This window comes from Hyla sarda, chromosome 8, assembly GCF_029499605.1.
Source record: "Hyla sarda isolate aHylSar1 chromosome 8, aHylSar1.hap1, whole genome shotgun sequence".
Taxonomy (NCBI): Eukaryota; Metazoa; Chordata; class Amphibia; order Anura; family Hylidae; genus Hyla; species Hyla sarda.
The window spans coordinates 115,949,376-115,969,933 of NC_079196.1; the positions used below are offsets into that span (position 1 = coordinate 115,949,376).

Below are 20,558 nucleotides of genomic sequence, written 5' to 3' on the forward strand. Positions count from 1 at the left end.
TTCCAGTGTTAAACAAGAAAGATTCTCATTTAATCCTCCGTGGGTGAGAATTTGAGTTTGAGAATTGGAGACCAAAATGATGAGTTGCACTGACTGGTTTATGAACGTCTATTCATTTAGCGTTTTAATGACCATGTTTGCACACTGATTGGTGTAAAAAAATAAAATAAAACTAAATAATAATAATCTAGCACACCTGTGCAGGTTTGACATGACATGACAGGTAGCTGTCTTGTGGGTGGTGCTGAATCCTGTTAAATGACATGAGGGTCTCATGCCTATACACAAGGGTGTGTCATTGCTGTTGCTTGACCATGCATTGGTTTCTGTGGTCAGTGAATGATAAAAACAAAATTTACCATCCATTGATGGATGGGAAATCCGCCATGAGGCATTTGTTTTTAGAAACTGCTGCTCACAACCAATGTTGCAATGGAGTGTCTCCATCTGCTGGTGGTATTGGAAAGGCATTAGTGCTATGACAGGGTCTGAAGAAGAAGAAGAAGAAGAAGAAGAAGAAGAAGACGGAAAAAAATATATATAAAAAGAAAAAGAGAGAGAGAGAGAGAGACTGACTTAGTGAGCGAGTGAGTGAGAGAGTGAGAGTGAGTGAGAGTGAATGAGTGAGTGAGTGATTGAGTGAGTGAGTGAGTGAGTGAGAACAAATGAGTTAAAGCAAGTGAGTGAGAGAGATCGAATGAATGAAAGTCTGAATGACAGAAAGAAAAAAGGATGAAGAAAGAAGCATGAAGAAAAAAAAATGTATATGGAGTTGCTGACATGAGTGCAATCTACAAAGCCGTTGAGGCTGATCCTCATGGGAGGATTATTGCACCAGGACCCTTAGCACTTTTAAAATGCCATTCAATGCCACGGGCTAGATGTAAACTGCAGATGACCATGTTGTGGTAGTTACCATGGATACCCAAGTGATGTGTGAGCTAACACATAGGCCCAACAGATTCCAAGAAGGCCAGAATCACCAGCGGCACCACCATCGATTGTCAGGTCACCCGGATTCAGCAAATACCAGAGTCCAAAATGATGCAGGTTTATACTGTTAATTTTCAGTTTATCGTTACAGTTGGTGTTATTCCATGTCGGAAGGGACGCAGCTACAGCCAGTGGGGTAACTAGAGACAGGCAGGCAGCTATGTGCAACAAAGGTAGGCGTGTTGTTTTCATATGCAGATCTGAAATATTGTCTTATATGCAAGAGGAGGAGTGATGGGGGTTCAGGCAAAAGCCAGGCTATGGATTGCATTGCTAAATGCTCCATCAGAGTGCAATGGTCGCCTGTCCTTTTTTTAAGTGATGATGTGGGTTTAGCCTGTGCTGTATGTATGTATGGGTGGCTGACTGCCACCCACCCAGAAAGTGTATGGGAGGCTGGTTGGCTGCCAGCCTTCCTTCCATTCCTATGAGTAATGTGAGTGCTCATGAAGGGGACATGGTTGGGTCCACCCCTTTCCCGGTTATCCCCTCTAGGCCTTTTGGCTTAGATCAAGTGTAAAAAAAGAAAGGATCTTGCGACAGATCGCATCCTGAGGCACGTTTTTTTTTGTGTGAATACTTGCACTTGGGTGACTTGTGAGCACATACTGATACATACGTTCCCTATCTGGGGACCATAAATTAAATGGATTTTTGAGAAAGGGAGCTGATTTGGAAGCTTGCTTCTGTCGCCCTATGCATTGACCCGATGTGGCAGTATCTTCGGGTAGTGAACAGTGCACCACCCCATTCCAGTGTTAAACAAGAAAGATTCTCATTTAATCCTCCGTGGGTGAGAATTTGAGTTTGAGAATTGGAGACCAAAATGATGAGTTGCACTGACTGGTTTATGAACGTCTATTCATTTAGCGTTTTAATGACCATGTTTGCACACTGATTGGTGTAAAAAAATAAAATAAAACTAAATAATAATAATCTAGCACACCTGTGCAGGTTTGACATGACATGACAGGTAGCTGTCTTGTGGGTGGTGCTGAATCCTGTTAAATGACATGAGGGTCTCATGCCTATACACAAGGGTGTGTCATTGCTGTTGCTTGACCATGCATTGGTTTCTGTGGTCAGTGAATGATAAAAACAAAATTTACCATCCATTGATGGATGGGAAATCCGCCATGAGGCATTTGTTTTTAGAAACTGCTGCTCACAACCAATGTTGCAATGGAGTGTCTCCATCTGCTGGTGGTATTGGAAAGGCATTAGTGCTATGACAGGGTCTGAAGAAGAAGAAGAAGAAGAAGAAGAAGAAGAAGAAGAAGAAGAAGACGGAAAAAAATATATATAAAAAGAAAAAGAGAGAGAGAGAGAGAGACTGACTTAGTGAGCGAGTGAGTGAGAGAGTGAGAGTGAGTGAGAGTGAATGAGTGAGTGAGTGATTGAGTGAGTGAGTGAGTGAGTGAGAACAAATGAGTTAAAGCAAGTGAGTGAGAGAGATCGAATGAATGAAAGTCTGAATGACAGAAAGAAAAAAGGATGAAGAAAGAAGCATGAAGAAAAAAAAATGTATATGGAGTTGCTGACATGAGTGCAATCTACAAAGCCGTTGAGGCTGATCCTCATGGGAGGATTATTGCACCAGGACCCTTAGCACTTTTAAAATGCCATTCAATGCCACGGGCTAGATGTAAACTGCAGATGACCATGTTGTGGTAGTTACCATGGATACCCAAGTGATGTGTGAGCTAACACATAGGCCCAACAGATTCCAAGAAGGCCAGAATCACCAGCGGCACCACCATCGATTGTCAGGTCACCCGGATTCAGCAAATACCAGAGTCCAAAATGATGCAGGTTTATACTGTTAATTTTCAGTTTATCGTTACAGTTGGTGTTATTCCATGTCGGAAGGGACGCAGCTACAGCCAGTGGGGTAACTAGAGACAGGCAGGCAGCTATGTGCAACAAAGGTAGGCGTGTTGTTTTCATATGCAGATCTGAAATATTGTCTTATATGCAAGAGGAGGAGTGATGGGGGTTCAGGCAAAAGCCAGGCTATGGATTGCATTGCTAAATGCTCCATCAGAGTGCAATGGTCGCCTGTCCTTTTTTTAAGTGATGATGTGGGTTTAGCCTGTGCTGTATGTATGTATGGGTGGCTGACTGCCACCCACCCAGAAAGTGTATGGGAGGCTGGTTGGCTGCCAGCCTTCCTTCCATTCCTATGAGTAATGTGAGTGCTCATGAAGGGGACATGGTTGGGTCCACCCCTTTCCCGGTTATCCCCTCTAGGCCTTTTGGCTTAGATCAAGTGTAAAAAAAGAAAGGATCTTGCGACAGATCGCATCCTGAGGCACGTTTTTTTTTGTGTGAATACTTGCACTTGGGTGACTTGTGAGCACATACTGATACATACGTTCCCTATCTGGGGACCATAAATTAAATGGATTTTTGAGAAAGGGAGCTGATTTGGAAGCTTGCTTCTGTCGCCCTATGCATTGACCCGATGTGGCAGTATCTTCGGGTAGTGAACAGTGCACCACCCCATTCCAGTGTTAAACAAGAAAGATTCTCATTTAATCCTCCGTGGGTGAGAATTTGAGTTTGAGAATTGGAGACCAAAATGATGAGTTGCACTGACTGGTTTATGAACGTCTATTCATTTAGCGTTTTAATGACCATGTTTGCACACTGATTGGTGTAAAAAAATAAAATAAAACTAAATAATAATAATCTAGCACACCTGTGCAGGTTTGACATGACATGACAGGTAGCTGTCTTGTGGGTGGTGCTGAATCCTGTTAAATGACATGAGGGTCTCATGCCTATACACAAGGGTGTGTCATTGCTGTTGCTTGACCATGCATTGGTTTCTGTGGTCAGTGAATGATAAAAACAAAATTTACCATCCATTGATGGATGGGAAATCCGCCATGAGGCATTTGTTTTTAGAAACTGCTGCTCACAACCAATGTTGCAATGGAGTGTCTCCATCTGCTGGTGGTATTGGAAAGGCATTAGTGCTATGACAGGGTCTGAAGAAGAAGAAGAAGAAGAAGAAGAAGAAGAAGAAGAGCGGAAAAAAATATATATAAAAAGAAAAAGAGAGAGAGAGAGAGAGACTGACTTAGTGAGCGAGTGAGTGAGAGAGTGAGAGTGAGTGAGAGTGAATGAGTGAGTGAGTGATTGAGTGAGTGAGTGAGTGAGTGAGTGAGAACAAATGAGTTAAAGCAAGTGAGTGAGAGAGATCGAATGAATGAAAGTCTGAATGACAGAAAGAAAAAAGGATGAAGAAAGAAGCATGAAGAAAAAAAAATGTATATGGAGTTGCTGACATGAGTGCAATCTACAAAGCCGTTGAGGCTGATCCTCATGGGAGGATTATTGCACCAGGACCCTTAGCACTTTTAAAATGCCATTCAATGCCACGGGCTAGATGTAAACTGCAGATGACCATGTTGTGGTAGTTACCATGGATACCCAAGTGATGTGTGAGCTAACACATAGGCCCAACAGATTCCAAGAAGGCCAGAATCACCAGCGGCACCACCATCGATTGTCAGGTCACCCGGATTCAGCAAATACCAGAGTCCAAAATGATGCAGGTTTATACTGTTAATTTTCAGTTTATCGTTACAGTTGGTGTTATTCCATGTCGGAAGGGACGCAGCTACAGCCAGTGGGGTAACTAGAGACAGGCAGGCAGCTATGTGCAACAAAGGTAGGCGTGTTGTTTTCATATGCAGATCTGAAATATTGTCTTATATGCAAGAGGAGGAGTGATGGGGGTTCAGGCAAAAGCCAGGCTATGGATTGCATTGCTAAATGCTCCATCAGAGTGCAATGGTCGCCTGTCCTTTTTTTAAGTGATGATGTGGGTTTAGCCTGTGCTGTATGTATGTATGGGTGGCTGACTGCCACCCACCCAGAAAGTGTATGGGAGGCTGGTTGGCTGCCAGCCTTCCTTCCATTCCTATGAGTAATGTGAGTGCTCATGAAGGGGACATGGTTGGGTCCACCCCTTTCCCGGTTATCCCCTCTAGGCCTTTTGGCTTAGATCAAGTGTAAAAAAAGAAAGGATCTTGCGACAGATCGCATCCTGAGGCACGTTTTTTTTTGTGTGAATACTTGCACTTGGGTGACTTGTGAGCACATACTGATACATACGTTCCCTATCTGGGGACCATAAATTAAATGGATTTTTGAGAAAGGGAGCTGATTTGGAAGCTTGCTTCTGTCGCCCTATGCATTGACCCGATGTGGCAGTATCTTCGGGTAGTGAACAGTGCACCACCCCATTCCAGTGTTAAACAAGAAAGATTCTCATTTAATCCTCCGTGGGTGAGAATTTGAGTTTGAGAATTGGAGACCAAAATGATGAGTTGCACTGACTGGTTTATGAACGTCTATTCATTTAGCGTTTTAATGACCATGTTTGCACACTGATTGGTGTAAAAAAATAAAATAAAACTAAATAATAATAATCTAGCACACCTGTGCAGGTTTGACATGACATGACAGGTAGCTGTCTTGTGGGTGGTGCTGAATCCTGTTAAATGACATGAGGGTCTCATGCCTATACACAAGGGTGTGTCATTGCTGTTGCTTGACCATGCATTGGTTTCTGTGGTCAGTGAATGATAAAAACAAAATTTACCATCCATTGATGGATGGGAAATCCGCCATGAGGCATTTGTTTTTAGAAACTGCTGCTCACAACCAATGTTGCAATGGAGTGTCTCCATCTGCTGGTATTGGAAAGGCATTAGTGCTATGACAGGGTCTGAAGAAGAAGAAGAAGAAGAAGAAGAAGAAGACGGAAAAAAATATATATAAAAAGAAAAAGAGAGAGAGAGAGAGAGACTGACTTAGTGAGCGAGTGAGTGAGAGAGTGAGAGTGAGTGAGAGTGAATGAGTGAGTGAGTGATTGAGTGAGTGAGTGAGTGAGTGAGAACAAATGAGTTAAAGCAAGTGAGTGAGAGAGATCGAATGAATGAAAGTCTGAATGACAGAAAGAAAAAAGGATGAAGAAAGAAGCATGAAGAAAAAAAAATGTATATGGAGTTGCTGACATGAGTGCAATCTACAAAGCCGTTGAGGCTGATCCTCATGGGAGGATTATTGCACCAGGACCCTTAGCACTTTTAAAATGCCATTCAATGCCACGGGCTAGATGTAAACTGCAGATGACCATGTTGTGGTAGTTACCATGGATACCCAAGTGATGTGTGAGCTAACACATAGGCCCAACAGATTCCAAGAAGGCCAGAATCACCAGCGGCACCACCATCGATTGTCAGGTCACCCGGATTCAGCAAATACCAGAGTCCAAAATGATGCAGGTTTATACTGTTAATTTTCAGTTTATCGTTACAGTTGGTGTTATTCCATGTCGGAAGGGACGCAGCTACAGCCAGTGGGGTAACTAGAGACAGGCAGGCAGCTATGTGCAACAAAGGTAGGCGTGTTGTTTTCATATGCAGATCTGAAATATTGTCTTATATGCAAGAGGAGGAGTGATGGGGGTTCAGGCAAAAGCCAGGCTATGGATTGCATTGCTAAATGCTCCATCAGAGTGCAATGGTCGCCTGTCCTTTTTTTAAGTGATGATGTGGGTTTAGCCTGTGCTGTATGTATGTATGGGTGGCTGACTGCCACCCACCCAGAAAGTGTATGGGAGGCTGGTTGGCTGCCAGCCTTCCTTCCATTCCTATGAGTAATGTGAGTGCTCATGAAGGGGACATGGTTGGGTCCACCCCTTTCCCGGTTATCCCCTCTAGGCCTTTTGGCTTAGATCAAGTGTAAAAAAAGAAAGGATCTTGCGACAGATCGCATCCTGAGGCACGTTTTTTTTTGTGTGAATACTTGCACTTGGGTGACTTGTGAGCACATACTGATACATACGTTCCCTATCTGGGGACCATAAATTAAATGGATTTTTGAGAAAGGGAGCTGATTTGGAAGCTTGCTTCTGTCGCCCTACCCTATGCATTGACCCGATGTGGCAGTATCTTCGGGTAGTGAACAGTGCACCACCCCATTCCAGTGTTAAACAAGAAAGATTCTCATTTAATCCTCCGTGGGTGAGAATTTGAGTTTGAGAATTGGAGACCAAAATGATGAGTTGCACTGACTGGTTTATGAACGTCTATTCATTTAGCGTTTTAATGACCATGTTTGCACACTGATTGGTGTAAAAAAATAAAATAAAACTAAATAATAATAATCTAGCACACCTGTGCAGGTTTGACATGACATGACAGGTAGCTGTCTTGTGGGTGGTGCTGAATCCTGTTAAATGACATGAGGGTCTCATGCCTATACACAAGGGTGTGTCATTGCTGTTGCTTGACCATGCATTGGTTTCTGTGGTCAGTGAATGATAAAAACAAAATTTACCATCCATTGATGGATGGGAAATCCGCCATGAGGCATTTGTTTTTAGAAACTGCTGCTCACAACCAATGTTGCAATGGAGTGTCTCCATCTGCTGGTGGTATTGGAAAGGCATTAGTGCTATGACAGGGTCTGAAGAAGAAGAAGAAGAAGAAGAAGAAGAAGACGGAAAAAAATATATATAAAAAGAAAAAGAGAGAGAGAGAGAGAGACTGACTTAGTGAGCGAGTGAGTGAGAGAGTGAGAGTGAGTGAGAGTGAATGAGTGAGTGAGTGATTGAGTGAGTGAGTGAGTGAGTGAGAACAAATGAGTTAAAGCAAGTGAGTGAGAGAGATCGAATGAATGAAAGTCTGAATGACAGAAAGAAAAAAGGATGAAGAAAGAAGCATGAAGAAAAAAAAATGTATATGGAGTTGCTGACATGAGTGCAATCTACAAAGCCGTTGAGGCTGATCCTCATGGGAGGATTATTGCACCAGGACCCTTAGCACTTTTAAAATGCCATTCAATGCCACGGGCTAGATGTAAACTGCAGATGACCATGTTGTGGTAGTTACCATGGATACCCAAGTGATGTGTGAGCTAACACATAGGCCCAACAGATTCCAAGAAGGCCAGAATCACCAGCGGCACCACCATCGATTGTCAGGTCACCCGGATTCAGCAAATACCAGAGTCCAAAATGATGCAGGTTTATACTGTTAATTTTCAGTTTATCGTTACAGTTGGTGTTATTCCATGTCGGAAGGGACGCAGCTACAGCCAGTGGGGTAACTAGAGACAGGCAGGCAGCTATGTGCAACAAAGGTAGGCGTGTTGTTTTCATATGCAGATCTGAAATATTGTCTTATATGCAAGAGGAGGAGTGATGGGGGTTCAGGCAAAAGCCAGGCTATGGATTGCATTGCTAAATGCTCCATCAGAGTGCAATGGTCGCCTGTCCTTTTTTTAAGTGATGATGTGGGTTTAGCCTGTGCTGTATGTATGTATGGGTGGCTGACTGCCACCCACCCAGAAAGTGTATGGGAGGCTGGTTGGCTGCCAGCCTTCCTTCCATTCCTATGAGTAATGTGAGTGCTCATGAAGGGGACATGGTTGGGTCCACCCCTTTCCCGGTTATCCCCTCTAGGCCTTTTGGCTTAGATCAAGTGTAAAAAAAGAAAGGATCTTGCGACAGATCGCATCCTGAGGCACGTTTTTTTTTGTGTGAATACTTGCACTTGGGTGACTTGTGAGCACATACTGATACATACGTTCCCTATCTGGGGACCATAAATTAAATGGATTTTTGAGAAAGGGAGCTGATTTGGAAGCTTGCTTCTGTCGCCCTATGCATTGACCCGATGTGGCAGTATCTTCGGGTAGTGAACAGTGCACCACCCCATTCCAGTGTTAAACAAGAAAGATTCTCATTTAATCCTCCGTGGGTGAGAATTTGAGTTTGAGAATTGGAGACCAAAATGATGAGTTGCACTGACTGGTTTATGAACGTCTATTCATTTAGCGTTTTAATGACCATGTTTGCACACTGATTGGTGTAAAAAAATAAAATAAAACTAAATAATAATAATCTAGCACACCTGTGCAGGTTTGACATGACATGACAGGTAGCTGTCTTGTGGGTGGTGCTGAATCCTGTTAAATGACATGAGGGTCTCATGCCTATACACAAGGGTGTGTCATTGCTGTTGCTTGACCATGCATTGGTTTCTGTGGTCAGTGAATGATAAAAACAAAATTTACCATCCATTGATGGATGGGAAATCCGCCATGAGGCATTTGTTTTTAGAAACTGCTGCTCACAACCAATGTTGCAATGGAGTGTCTCCATCTGCTGGTGGTATTGGAAAGGCATTAGTGCTATGACAGGGTCTGAAGAAGAAGAAGAAGAAGAAGAAGAAGAAGACGGAAAAAAATATATATAAAAAGAAAAAGAGAGAGAGAGAGAGAGACTGACTTAGTGAGCGAGTGAGTGAGAGAGTGAGAGTGAGTGAGAGTGAATGAGTGAGTGAGTGATGATGAGTGAGTGAGTGAGTGAGTGAGAACAAATGAGTTAAAGCAAGTGAGTGAGAGAGATCGAATGAATGAAAGTCTGAATGACAGAAAGAAAAAAGGATGAAGAAAGAAGCATGAAGAAAAAAAAATGTATATGGAGTTGCTGACATGAGTGCAATCTACAAAGCCGTTGAGGCTGATCCTCATGGGAGGATTATTGCACCAGGACCCTTAGCACTTTTAAAATGCCATTCAATGCCACGGGCTAGATGTAAACTGCAGATGACCATGTTGTGGTAGTTACCATGGATACCCAAGTGATGTGTGAGCTAACACATAGGCCCAACAGATTCCAAGAAGGCCAGAATCACCAGCGGCACCACCATCGATTGTCAGGTCACCCGGATTCAGCAAATACCAGAGTCCAAAATGATGCAGGTTTATACTGTTAATTTTCAGTTTATCGTTACAGTTGGTGTTATTCCATGTCGGAAGGGACGCAGCTACAGCCAGTGGGGTAACTAGAGACAGGCAGGCAGCTATGTGCAACAAAGGTAGGCGTGTTGTTTTCATATGCAGATCTGAAATATTGTCTTATATGCAAGAGGAGGAGTGATGGGGGTTCAGGCAAAAGCCAGGCTATGGATTGCATTGCTAAATGCTCCATCAGAGTGCAATGGTCGCCTGTCCTTTTTTTAAGTGATGATGTGGGTTTAGCCTGTGCTGTATGTATGTATGGGTGGCTGACTGCCACCCACCCAGAAAGTGTATGGGAGGCTGGTTGGCTGCCAGCCTTCCTTCCATTCCTATGAGTAATGTGAGTGCTCATGAAGGGGACATGGTTGGGTCCACCCCTTTCCCGGTTATCCCCTCTAGGCCTTTTGGCTTAGATCAAGTGTAAAAAAAGAAAGGATCTTGCGACAGATCGCATCCTGAGGCACGTTTTTTTTTGTGTGAATACTTGCACTTGGGTGACTTGTGAGCACATACTGATACATACGTTCCCTATCTGGGGACCATAAATTAAATGGATTTTTGAGAAAGGGAGCTGATTTGGAAGCTTGCTTCTGTCGCCCTATGCATTGACCCGATGTGGCAGTATCTTCGGGTAGTGAACAGTGCACCACCCCATTCCAGTGTTAAACAAGAAAGATTCTCATTTAATCCTCCGTGGGTGAGAATTTGAGTTTGAGAATTGGAGACCAAAATGATGAGTTGCACTGACTGGTTTATGAACGTCTATTCATTTAGCGTTTTAATGACCATGTTTGCACACTGATTGGTGTAAAAAAATAAAATAAAACTAAATAATAATAATCTAGCACACCTGTGCAGGTTTGACATGACATGACAGGTAGCTGTCTTGTGGGTGGTGCTGAATCCTGTTAAATGACATGAGGGTCTCATGCCTATACACAAGGGTGTGTCATTGCTGTTGCTTGACCATGCATTGGTTTCTGTGGTCAGTGAATGATAAAAACAAAATTTACCATCCATTGATGGATGGGAAATCCGCCATGAGGCATTTGTTTTTAGAAACTGCTGCTCACAACCAATGTTGCAATGGAGTGTCTCCATCTGCTGGTGGTATTGGAAAGGCATTAGTGCTATGACAGGGTCTGAAGAAGAAGAAGAAGAAGAAGAAGAAGAAGACGGAAAAAAATATATATAAAAAGAAAAAGAGAGAGAGAGAGAGAGACTGACTTAGTGAGCGAGTGAGTGAGAGAGTGAGAGTGAGTGAGAGTGAATGAGTGAGTGAGTGATTGAGTGAGTGAGTGAGTGAGTGAGAACAAATGAGTTAAAGCAAGTGAGTGAGAGAGATCGAATGAATGAAAGTCTGAATGACAGAAAGAAAAAAGGATGAAGAAAGAAGCATGAAGAAAAAAAAATGTATATGGAGTTGCTGACATGAGTGCAATCTACAAAGCCGTTGAGGCTGATCCTCATGGGAGGATTATTGCACCAGGACCCTTAGCACTTTTAAAATGCCATTCAATGCCACGGGCTAGATGTAAACTGCAGATGACCATGTTGTGGTAGTTACCATGGATACCCAAGTGATGTGTGAGCTAACACATAGGCCCAACAGATTCCAAGAAGGCCAGAATCACCAGCGGCACCACCATCGATTGTCAGGTCACCCGGATTCAGCAAATACCAGAGTCCAAAATGATGCAGGTTTATACTGTTAATTTTCAGTTTATCGTTACAGTTGGTGTTATTCCATGTCGGAAGGGACGCAGCTACAGCCAGTGGGGTAACTAGAGACAGGCAGGCAGCTATGTGCAACAAAGGTAGGCGTGTTGTTTTCATATGCAGATCTGAAATATTGTCTTATATGCAAGAGGAGGAGTGATGGGGGTTCAGGCAAAAGCCAGGCTATGGATTGCATTGCTAAATGCTCCATCAGAGTGCAATGGTCGCCTGTCCTTTTTTTAAGTGATGATGTGGGTTTAGCCTGTGCTGTATGTATGTATGGGTGGCTGACTGCCACCCACCCAGAAAGTGTATGGGAGGCTGGTTGGCTGCCAGCCTTCCTTCCATTCCTATGAGTAATGTGAGTGCTCATGAAGGGGACATGGTTGGGTCCACCCCTTTCCCGGTTATCCCCTCTAGGCCTTTTGGCTTAGATCAAGTGTAAAAAAAGAAAGGATCTTGCGACAGATCGCATCCTGAGGCACGTTTTTTTTTGTGTGAATACTTGCACTTGGGTGACTTGTGAGCACATACTGATACATACGTTCCCTATCTGGGGACCATAAATTAAATGGATTTTTGAGAAAGGGAGCTGATTTGGAAGCTTGCTTCTGTCGCCCTATGCATTGACCCGATGTGGCAGTATCTTCGGGTAGTGAACAGTGCACCACCCCATTCCAGTGTTAAACAAGAAAGATTCTCATTTAATCCTCCGTGGGTGAGAATTTGAGTTTGAGAATTGGAGACCAAAATGATGAGTTGCACTGACTGGTTTATGAACGTCTATTCATTTAGCGTTTTAATGACCATGTTTGCACACTGATTGGTGTAAAAAAATAAAATAAAACTAAATAATAATAATCTAGCACACCTGTGCAGGTTTGACATGACATGACAGGTAGCTGTCTTGTGGGTGGTGCTGAATCCTGTTAAATGACATGAGGGTCTCATGCCTATACACAAGGGTGTGTCATTGCTGTTGCTTGACCATGCATTGGTTTCTGTGGTCAGTGAATGATAAAAACAAAATTTACCATCCATTGATGGATGGGAAATCCGCCATGAGGCATTTGTTTTTAGAAACTGCTGCTCACAACCAATGTTGCAATGGAGTGTCTCCATCTGCTGGTGGTATTGGAAAGGCATTAGTGCTATGACAGGGTCTGAAGAAGAAGAAGAAGAAGAAGAAGAAGAAGACGGAAAAAAATATATATAAAAAGAAAAAGAGAGAGAGAGAGAGAGACTGACTTAGTGAGCGAGTGAGTGAGAGAGTGAGAGTGAGTGAGAGTGAATGAGTGAGTGAGTGATTGAGTGAGTGAGTGAGTGAGTGAGAACAAATGAGTTAAAGCAAGTGAGTGAGAGAGATCGAATGAATGAAAGTCTGAATGACAGAAAGAAAAAAGGATGAAGAAAGAAGCATGAAGAAAAAAAAATGTATATGGAGTTGCTGACATGAGTGCAATCTACAAAGCCGTTGAGGCTGATCCTCATGGGAGGATTATTGCACCAGGACCCTTAGCACTTTTAAAATGCCATTCAATGCCACGGGCTAGATGTAAACTGCAGATGACCATGTTGTGGTAGTTACCATGGATACCCAAGTGATGTGTGAGCTAACACATAGGCCCAACAGATTCCAAGAAGGCCAGAATCACCAGCGGCACCACCATCGATTGTCAGGTCACCCGGATTCAGCAAATACCAGAGTCCAAAATGATGCAGGTTTATACTGTTAATTTTCAGTTTATCGTTACAGTTGGTGTTATTCCATGTCGGAAGGGACGCAGCTACAGCCAGTGGGGTAACTAGAGACAGGCAGGCAGCTATGTGCAACAAAGGTAGGCGTGTTGTTTTCATATGCAGATCTGAAATATTGTCTTATATGCAAGAGGAGGAGTGATGGGGGTTCAGGCAAAAGCCAGGCTATGGATTGCATTGCTAAATGCTCCATCAGAGTGCAATGGTCGCCTGTCCTTTTTTTAAGTGATGATGTGGGTTTAGCCTGTGCTGTATGTATGTATGGGTGGCTGACTGCCACCCACCCAGAAAGTGTATGGGAGGCTGGTTGGCTGCCAGCCTTCCTTCCATTCCTATGAGTAATGTGAGTGCTCATGAAGGGGACATGGTTGGGTCCACCCCTTTCCCGGTTATCCCCTCTAGGCCTTTTGGCTTAGATCAAGTGTAAAAAAAGAAAGGATCTTGCGACAGATCGCATCCTGAGGCACGTTTTTTTTTGTGTGAATACTTGCACTTGGGTGACTTGTGAGCACATACTGATACATACGTTCCCTATCTGGGGACCATAAATTAAATGGATTTTTGAGAAAGGGAGCTGATTTGGAAGCTTGCTTCTGTCGCCCTATGCATTGACCCGATGTGGCAGTATCTTCGGGTAGTGAACAGTGCACCACCCCATTCCAGTGTTAAACAAGAAAGATTCTCATTTAATCCTCCGTGGGTGAGAATTTGAGTTTGAGAATTGGAGACCAAAATGATGAGTTGCACTGACTGGTTTATGAACGTCTATTCATTTAGCGTTTTAATGACCATGTTTGCACACTGATTGGTGTAAAAAAATAAAATAAAACTAAATAATAATAATCTAGCACACCTGTGCAGGTTTGACATGACATGACAGGTAGCTGTCTTGTGGGTGGTGCTGAATCCTGTTAAATGACATGAGGGTCTCATGCCTATACACAAGGGTGTGTCATTGCTGTTGCTTGACCATGCATTGGTTTCTGTGGTCAGTGAATGATAAAAACAAAATTTACCATCCATTGATGGATGGGAAATCCGCCATGAGGCATTTGTTTTTAGAAACTGCTGCTCACAACCAATGTTGCAATGGAGTGTCTCCATCTGCTGGTGGTATTGGAAAGGCATTAGTGCTATGACAGGGTCTGAAGAAGAAGAAGAAGAAGAAGAAGAAGAAGACGGAAAAAAATATATATAAAAAGAAAAAGAGAGAGAGAGAGAGAGACTGACTTAGTGAGCGAGTGAGTGAGAGAGTGAGAGTGAGTGAGAGTGAATGAGTGAGTGAGTGATTGAGTGAGTGAGTGAGTGAGTGAGAACAAATGAGTTAAAGCAAGTGAGTGAGAGAGATCGAATGAATGAAAGTCTGAATGACAGAAAGAAAAAAGGATGAAGAAAGAAGCATGAAGAAAAAAAAATGTATATGGAGTTGCTGACATGAGTGCAATCTACAAAGCCGTTGAGGCTGATCCTCATGGGAGGATTATTGCACCAGGACCCTTAGCACTTTTAAAATGCCATTCAATGCCACGGGCTAGATGTAAACTGCAGATGACCATGTTGTGGTAGTTACCATGGATACCCAAGTGATGTGTGAGCTAACACATAGGCCCAACAGATTCCAAGAAGGCCAGAATCACCAGCGGCACCACCATCGATTGTCAGGTCACCCGGATTCAGCAAATACCAGAGTCCAAAATGATGCAGGTTTATACTGTTAATTTTCAGTTTATCGTTACAGTTGGTGTTATTCCATGTCGGAAGGGACGCAGCTACAGCCAGTGGGGTAACTAGAGACAGGCAGGCAGCTATGTGCAACAAAGGTAGGCGTGTTGTTTTCATATGCAGATCTGAAATATTGTCTTATATGCAAGAGGAGGAGTGATGGGGGTTCAGGCAAAAGCCAGGCTATGGATTGCATTGCTAAATGCTCCATCAGAGTGCAATGGTCGCCTGTCCTTTTTTTAAGTGATGATGTGGGTTTAGCCTGTGCTGTATGTATGTATGGGTGGCTGACTGCCACCCACCCAGAAAGTGTATGGGAGGCTGGTTGGCTGCCAGCCTTCCTTCCATTCCTATGAGTAATGTGAGTGCTCATGAAGGGGACATGGTTGGGTCCACCCCTTTCCCGGTTATCCCCTCTAGGCCTTTTGGCTTAGATCAAGTGTAAAAAAAGAAAGGATCTTGCGACAGATCGCATCCTGAGGCACGTTTTTTTTTGTGTGAATACTTGCACTTGGGTGACTTGTGAGCACATACTGATACATACGTTCCCTATCTGGGGACCATAAATTAAATGGATTTTTGAGAAAGGGAGCTGATTTGGAAGCTTGCTTCTGTCGCCCTATGCATTGACCCGATGTGGCAGTATCTTCGGGTAGTGAACAGTGCACCACCCCATTCCAGTGTTAAACAAGAAAGATTCTCATTTAATCCTCCGTGGGTGAGAATTTGAGTTTGAGAATTGGAGACCAAAATGATGAGTTGCACTGACTGGTTTATGAACGTCTATTCATTTAGCGTTTTAATGACCATGTTTGCACACTGATTGGTGTAAAAAAATAAAATAAAACTAAATAATAATAATCTAGCACACCTGTGCAGGTTTGACATGACATGACAGGTAGCTGTCTTGTGGGTGGTGCTGAATCCTGTTAAATGACATGAGGGTCTCATGCCTATACACAAGGGTGTGTCATTGCTGTTGCTTGACCATGCATTGGTTTCTGTGGTCAGTGAATGATAAAAACAAAATTTACCATCCATTGATGGATGGGAAATCCGCCATGAGGCATTTGTTTTTAGAAACTGCTGCTCACAACCAATGTTGCAATGGAGTGTCTCCATCTGCTGGTGGTATTGGAAAGGCATTAGTGCTATGACAGGGTCTGAAGAAGAAGAAGAAGAAGAAGAAGAAGAAGACGGAAAAAAATATATATAAAAAGAAAAAGAGAGAGAGAGAGAGAGACTGACTTAGTGAGCGAGTGAGTGAGAGAGTGAGAGTGAGTGAGAGTGAATGAGTGAGTGAGTGATTGAGTGAGTGAGTGAGTGAGTGAGAACAAATGAGTTAAAGCAAGTGAGTGAGAGAGATCGAATGAATGAAAGTCTGAATGACAGAAAGAAAAAAGGATGAAGAAAGAAGCATGAAGAAAAAAAAATGTATATGGAGTTGCTGACATGAGTGCAATCTACAAAGCCGTTGAGGCTGATCCTCATGGGAGGATTATTGCACCAGGACCCTTAGCACTTTTAAAATGCCATTCAATGCCACGGGCTAGATGTAAACTGCAGATGACCATGTTGTGGTAGTTACCATGGATACCCAAGTGATGTGTGAGCTAACACATAGGCCCAACAGATTCCAAGAAGGCCAGAATCACCAGCGGCACCACCATCGATTGTCAGGTCACCCGGATTCAGCAAATACCAGAGTCCAAAATGATGCAGGTTTATACTGTTAATTTTCAGTTTATCGTTACAGTTGGTGTTATTCCATGTCGGAAGGGACGCAGCTACAGCCAGTGGGGTAACTAGAGACAGGCAGGCAGCTATGTGCAACAAAGGTAGGCGTGTTGTTTTCATATGCAGATCTGAAATATTGTCTTATATGCAAGAGGAGGAGTGATGGGGGTTCAGGCAAAAGCCAGGCTATGGATTGCATTGCTAAATGCTCCATCAGAGTGCAATGGTCGCCTGTCCTTTTTTTAAGTGATGATGTGGGTTTAGCCTGTGCTGTATGTATGTATGGGTGGCTGACTGCCACCCACCCAGAAAGTGTATGGGAGGCTGGTTGGCTGCCAGCCTTCCTTCCATTCCTATGAGTAATGTGAGTGCTCATGAAGGGGACATGGTTGGGTCCACCCCTTTCCCGGTTATCCCCTCTAGGCCTTTTGGCTTAGATCAAGTGTAAAAAAAGAAAGGATCTTGCGACAGATCGCATCCTGAGGCACGTTTTTTTTTGTGTGAATACTTGCACTTGGGTGACTTGTGAGCACATACTGATACATACGTTCCCTATCTGGGGACCATAAATTAAATGGATTTTTGAGAAAGGGAGCTGATTTGGAAGCTTGCTTCTGTCGCCCTATGCATTGACCCGATGTGGCAGTATCTTCGGGTAGTGAACAGTGCACCACCCCATTCCAGTGTTAAACAAGAAAGATTCTCATTTAATCCTCCGTGGGTGAGAATTTGAGTTTGAGAATTGGAGACCAAAATGATGAGTTGCACTGACTGGTTTATGAACGTCTATTCATTTAGCGTTTTAATGACCATGTTTGCACACTGATTGGTGTAAAAAAATAAAATAAAACTAAATAATAATAATCTAGCACACCTGTGCAGGTTTGACATGACATGACAGGTAGCTGTCTTGTGGGTGGTGCTGAATCCTGTTAAATGACATGAGGGTCTCATGCCTATACACAAGGGTGTGTCATTGCTGTTGCTTGACCATGCATTGGTTTCTGTGGTCAGTGAATGATAAAAACAAAATTTACCATCCATTGATGGATGGGAAATCCGCCATGAGGCATTTGTTTTTAGAAACTGCTGCTCACAACCAATGTTGCAATGGAGTGTCTCCATCTGCTGGTGGTATTGGAAAGGCATTAGTGCTATGACAGGGTCTGAAGAAGAAGAAGAAGAAGAAGAAGAAGACGGAAAAAAATATATATAAAAAGAAAAAGAGAGAGAGAGAGAGAGACTGACTTAGTGAGCGAGTGAGTGAGAGAGTGAGAGTGAGTGAGAGTGAATGAGTGAGTGAGTGATTGAGTGAGTGAGTGAGTGAGTGAGAACAAATGAGTTAAAGCAAGTGAGTGAGAGAGATCGAATGAATGAAAGTCTGAATGACAGAAAGAAAAAAGGATGAAGAAAGAAGCATGAAGAAAAAAAAATGTATATGGAGTTGCTGACATGAGTGCAATCTACAAAGCCGTTGAGGCTGATCCTCATGGGAGGATTATTGCACCAGGACCCTTAGCACTTTTAAAATGCCATTCAATGCCACGGGCTAGATGTAAACTGCAGATGACCATGTTGTGGTAGTTACCATGGATACCCAAGTGATGTGTGAGCTAACACATAGGCCCAACAGATTCCAAGAAGGCCAGAATCACCAGCGGCACCACCATCGATTGTCAGGTCACCCGGATTCAGCAAATACCAGAGTCCAAAATGATGCAGGTTTATACTGTTAATTTTCAGTTTATCGTTACAGTTGGTGTTATTCCATGTCGGAAGGGACGCAGCTACAGCCAGTGGGGTAACTAGAGACAGGCAGGCAGCTATGTGCAACAAAGGTAGGCGTGTTGTTTTCATATGCAGATCTGAAATATTGTCTTATATGCAAGAGGAGGAGTGATGGGGGTTCAGGCAAAAGCCAGGCTATGGATTGCATTGCTAAATGCTCCATCAGAGTGCAATGGTCGCCTGTCCTTTTTTTAAGTGATGATGTGGGTTTAGCCTGTGCTGTATGTATGTATGGGTGGCTGACTGCCACCCACCCAGAAAGTGTATGGGAGGCTGGTTGGCTGCCAGCCTTCCTTCCATTCCTATGAGTAATGTGAGTGCTCATGAAGGGGACATGGTTGGGTCCACCCCTTTCCCGGTTATCCCCTCTAGGCCTTTTGGCTTAGATCAAGTGTAAAAAAAGAAAGGATCTTGCGACAGATCGCATCCTGAGGCACGTTTTTTTTTGTGTGAATACTTGCACTTGGGTGACTTGTGAGCACATACTGATACATACGTTCCCTATCTGGGGACCATAAATTAAATGGATTTTTGAGAAAGGGAGCTGATTTGGAAGCTTGCTTCTGTCGCCCTATGCATTGACCCGATGTGGCAGTATCTTCGGGTAGTGAACAGTGCACCACCCCATTCCAGTGTTAAACAAGAAAGATTCTCATTTAATCCTCCGTGGGTGAGAATTTGAGTTTGAGAATTGGAGACCAAAATGATGAGTTGCACTGACTGGTTTATGAACGTCTATTCATTTAGCGTTTTAATGACCATGTTTGCACACTGATTGGTGTAAAAAAATAAAATAAAACTAAATAATAATAATCTAGCACACCTGTGCAGGTTTGACATGACATGACAGGTAGCTGTCTTGTGGGTGGTGCTGAATCCTGTTAAATGACATGAGGGTCTCATGCCTATACACAAGGGTGTGTCATTGCTGTTGCTTGACCATGCATTGGTTTCTGTGGTCAGTGAATGATAAAAACAAAATTTACCATCCATTGATGGATGGGAAATCCGCCATGAGGCATTTGTTTTTAGAAACTGCTGCTCACAACCAATGTTGCAATGGAGTGTCTCCATCTGCTGGTGGTATTGGAAAGGCATTAGTGCTATGACAGGGTCTGAAGAAGAAGAAGAAGAAGAAGAAGAAGAAGACGGAAAAAAATATATATAAAAAGAAAAAGAGAGAGAGAGAGAGAGACTGACTTAGTGAGCGAGTGAGTGAGAGAGTGAGAGTGAGTGAGAGTGAATGAGTGAGTGAGTGATTGAGTGAGTGAGTGAGTGAGTGAGAACAAATGAGTTAAAGCAAGTGAGTGAGAGAGATCGAATGAATGAAAGTCTGAATGACAGAAAGAAAAAAGGATGAAGAAAGAAGCATGAAGAAAAAAAAATGTATATGGAGTTGCTGACATGAGTGCAATCTACAAAGCCGTTGAGGCTGATCCTCATGGGAGGATTATTGCACCAGGACCCTTAGCACTTTTAAAATGCCATTCAATGCCACGGGCTAGATGTAAACTGCAGATGACCATGTTGTGGTAGTTACCATGGATACCCAAGTGATGTGTGAGCTAACACATAGGCCCAACAGATTCCAAGAAGGCCAGAATCACCAGCGGCACCACCATCGATTGTCAGGTCACCCGGATTCAGCAAATACCAGAGTCCAAAATGATGCAGGTTTATACTGTTAATTTTCAGTTTATCGTTACAGTTGGTGTTATTCCATGTCGGAAGGGACGCAGCTACAGCCAGTGGGGTAACTAGAGACAGGCAGGCAGCTATGTGCAACAAAGGTAGGCGTGTTGTTTTCATATGCAGATCTGAAATATTGTCTTATATGCAAGAGGAGGAGTGATGGGGGTTCAGGCAAAAGCCAGGCTATGGATTGCATTGCTAAATGCTCCATCAGAGTGCAATGGTCGCCTGTCCTTTTTTTAAGTGATGATGTGGGTTTAGCCTGTGCTGTATGTATGTATGGGTGGCTGACTGCCACCCACCCAGAAAGTGTATGGGAGGCT

General features: G+C 43.3%; 11 pseudogenes; all 11 read left to right on the forward strand.

Annotated features, from left to right (window-relative positions):
- Positions 1-1,477: 1,477 nt before the first annotated feature.
- Positions 1,478-1,741, forward strand: LOC130286942 (U2 spliceosomal RNA; annotated as a pseudogene).
- Positions 1,742-3,232: 1,491 nt separating this feature from the next.
- Positions 3,233-3,496, forward strand: LOC130286943 (U2 spliceosomal RNA; annotated as a pseudogene).
- A 1,487-nt stretch (positions 3,497-4,983) lies between these two features.
- Positions 4,984-5,247, forward strand: LOC130286944 (U2 spliceosomal RNA; annotated as a pseudogene).
- Positions 5,248-6,720: 1,473 nt separating this feature from the next.
- LOC130289780 (U2 spliceosomal RNA) lies at positions 6,721-6,989 on the forward strand (annotated as a pseudogene).
- A 1,476-nt stretch (positions 6,990-8,465) lies between these two features.
- LOC130286945 (U2 spliceosomal RNA) lies at positions 8,466-8,729 on the forward strand (annotated as a pseudogene).
- A 1,478-nt stretch (positions 8,730-10,207) lies between these two features.
- LOC130286947 (U2 spliceosomal RNA) lies at positions 10,208-10,471 on the forward strand (annotated as a pseudogene).
- Positions 10,472-11,947: 1,476 nt separating this feature from the next.
- On the forward strand, positions 11,948-12,211 carry LOC130286948 (U2 spliceosomal RNA; annotated as a pseudogene).
- A 1,476-nt stretch (positions 12,212-13,687) lies between these two features.
- Positions 13,688-13,951, forward strand: LOC130286949 (U2 spliceosomal RNA; annotated as a pseudogene).
- A 1,476-nt stretch (positions 13,952-15,427) lies between these two features.
- On the forward strand, positions 15,428-15,691 carry LOC130286950 (U2 spliceosomal RNA; annotated as a pseudogene).
- A 1,476-nt stretch (positions 15,692-17,167) lies between these two features.
- LOC130286951 (U2 spliceosomal RNA) lies at positions 17,168-17,431 on the forward strand (annotated as a pseudogene).
- Positions 17,432-18,904: 1,473 nt separating this feature from the next.
- LOC130286952 (U2 spliceosomal RNA) lies at positions 18,905-19,168 on the forward strand (annotated as a pseudogene).
- The last annotated feature ends 1,390 nt before the right edge of the window (positions 19,169-20,558 follow it).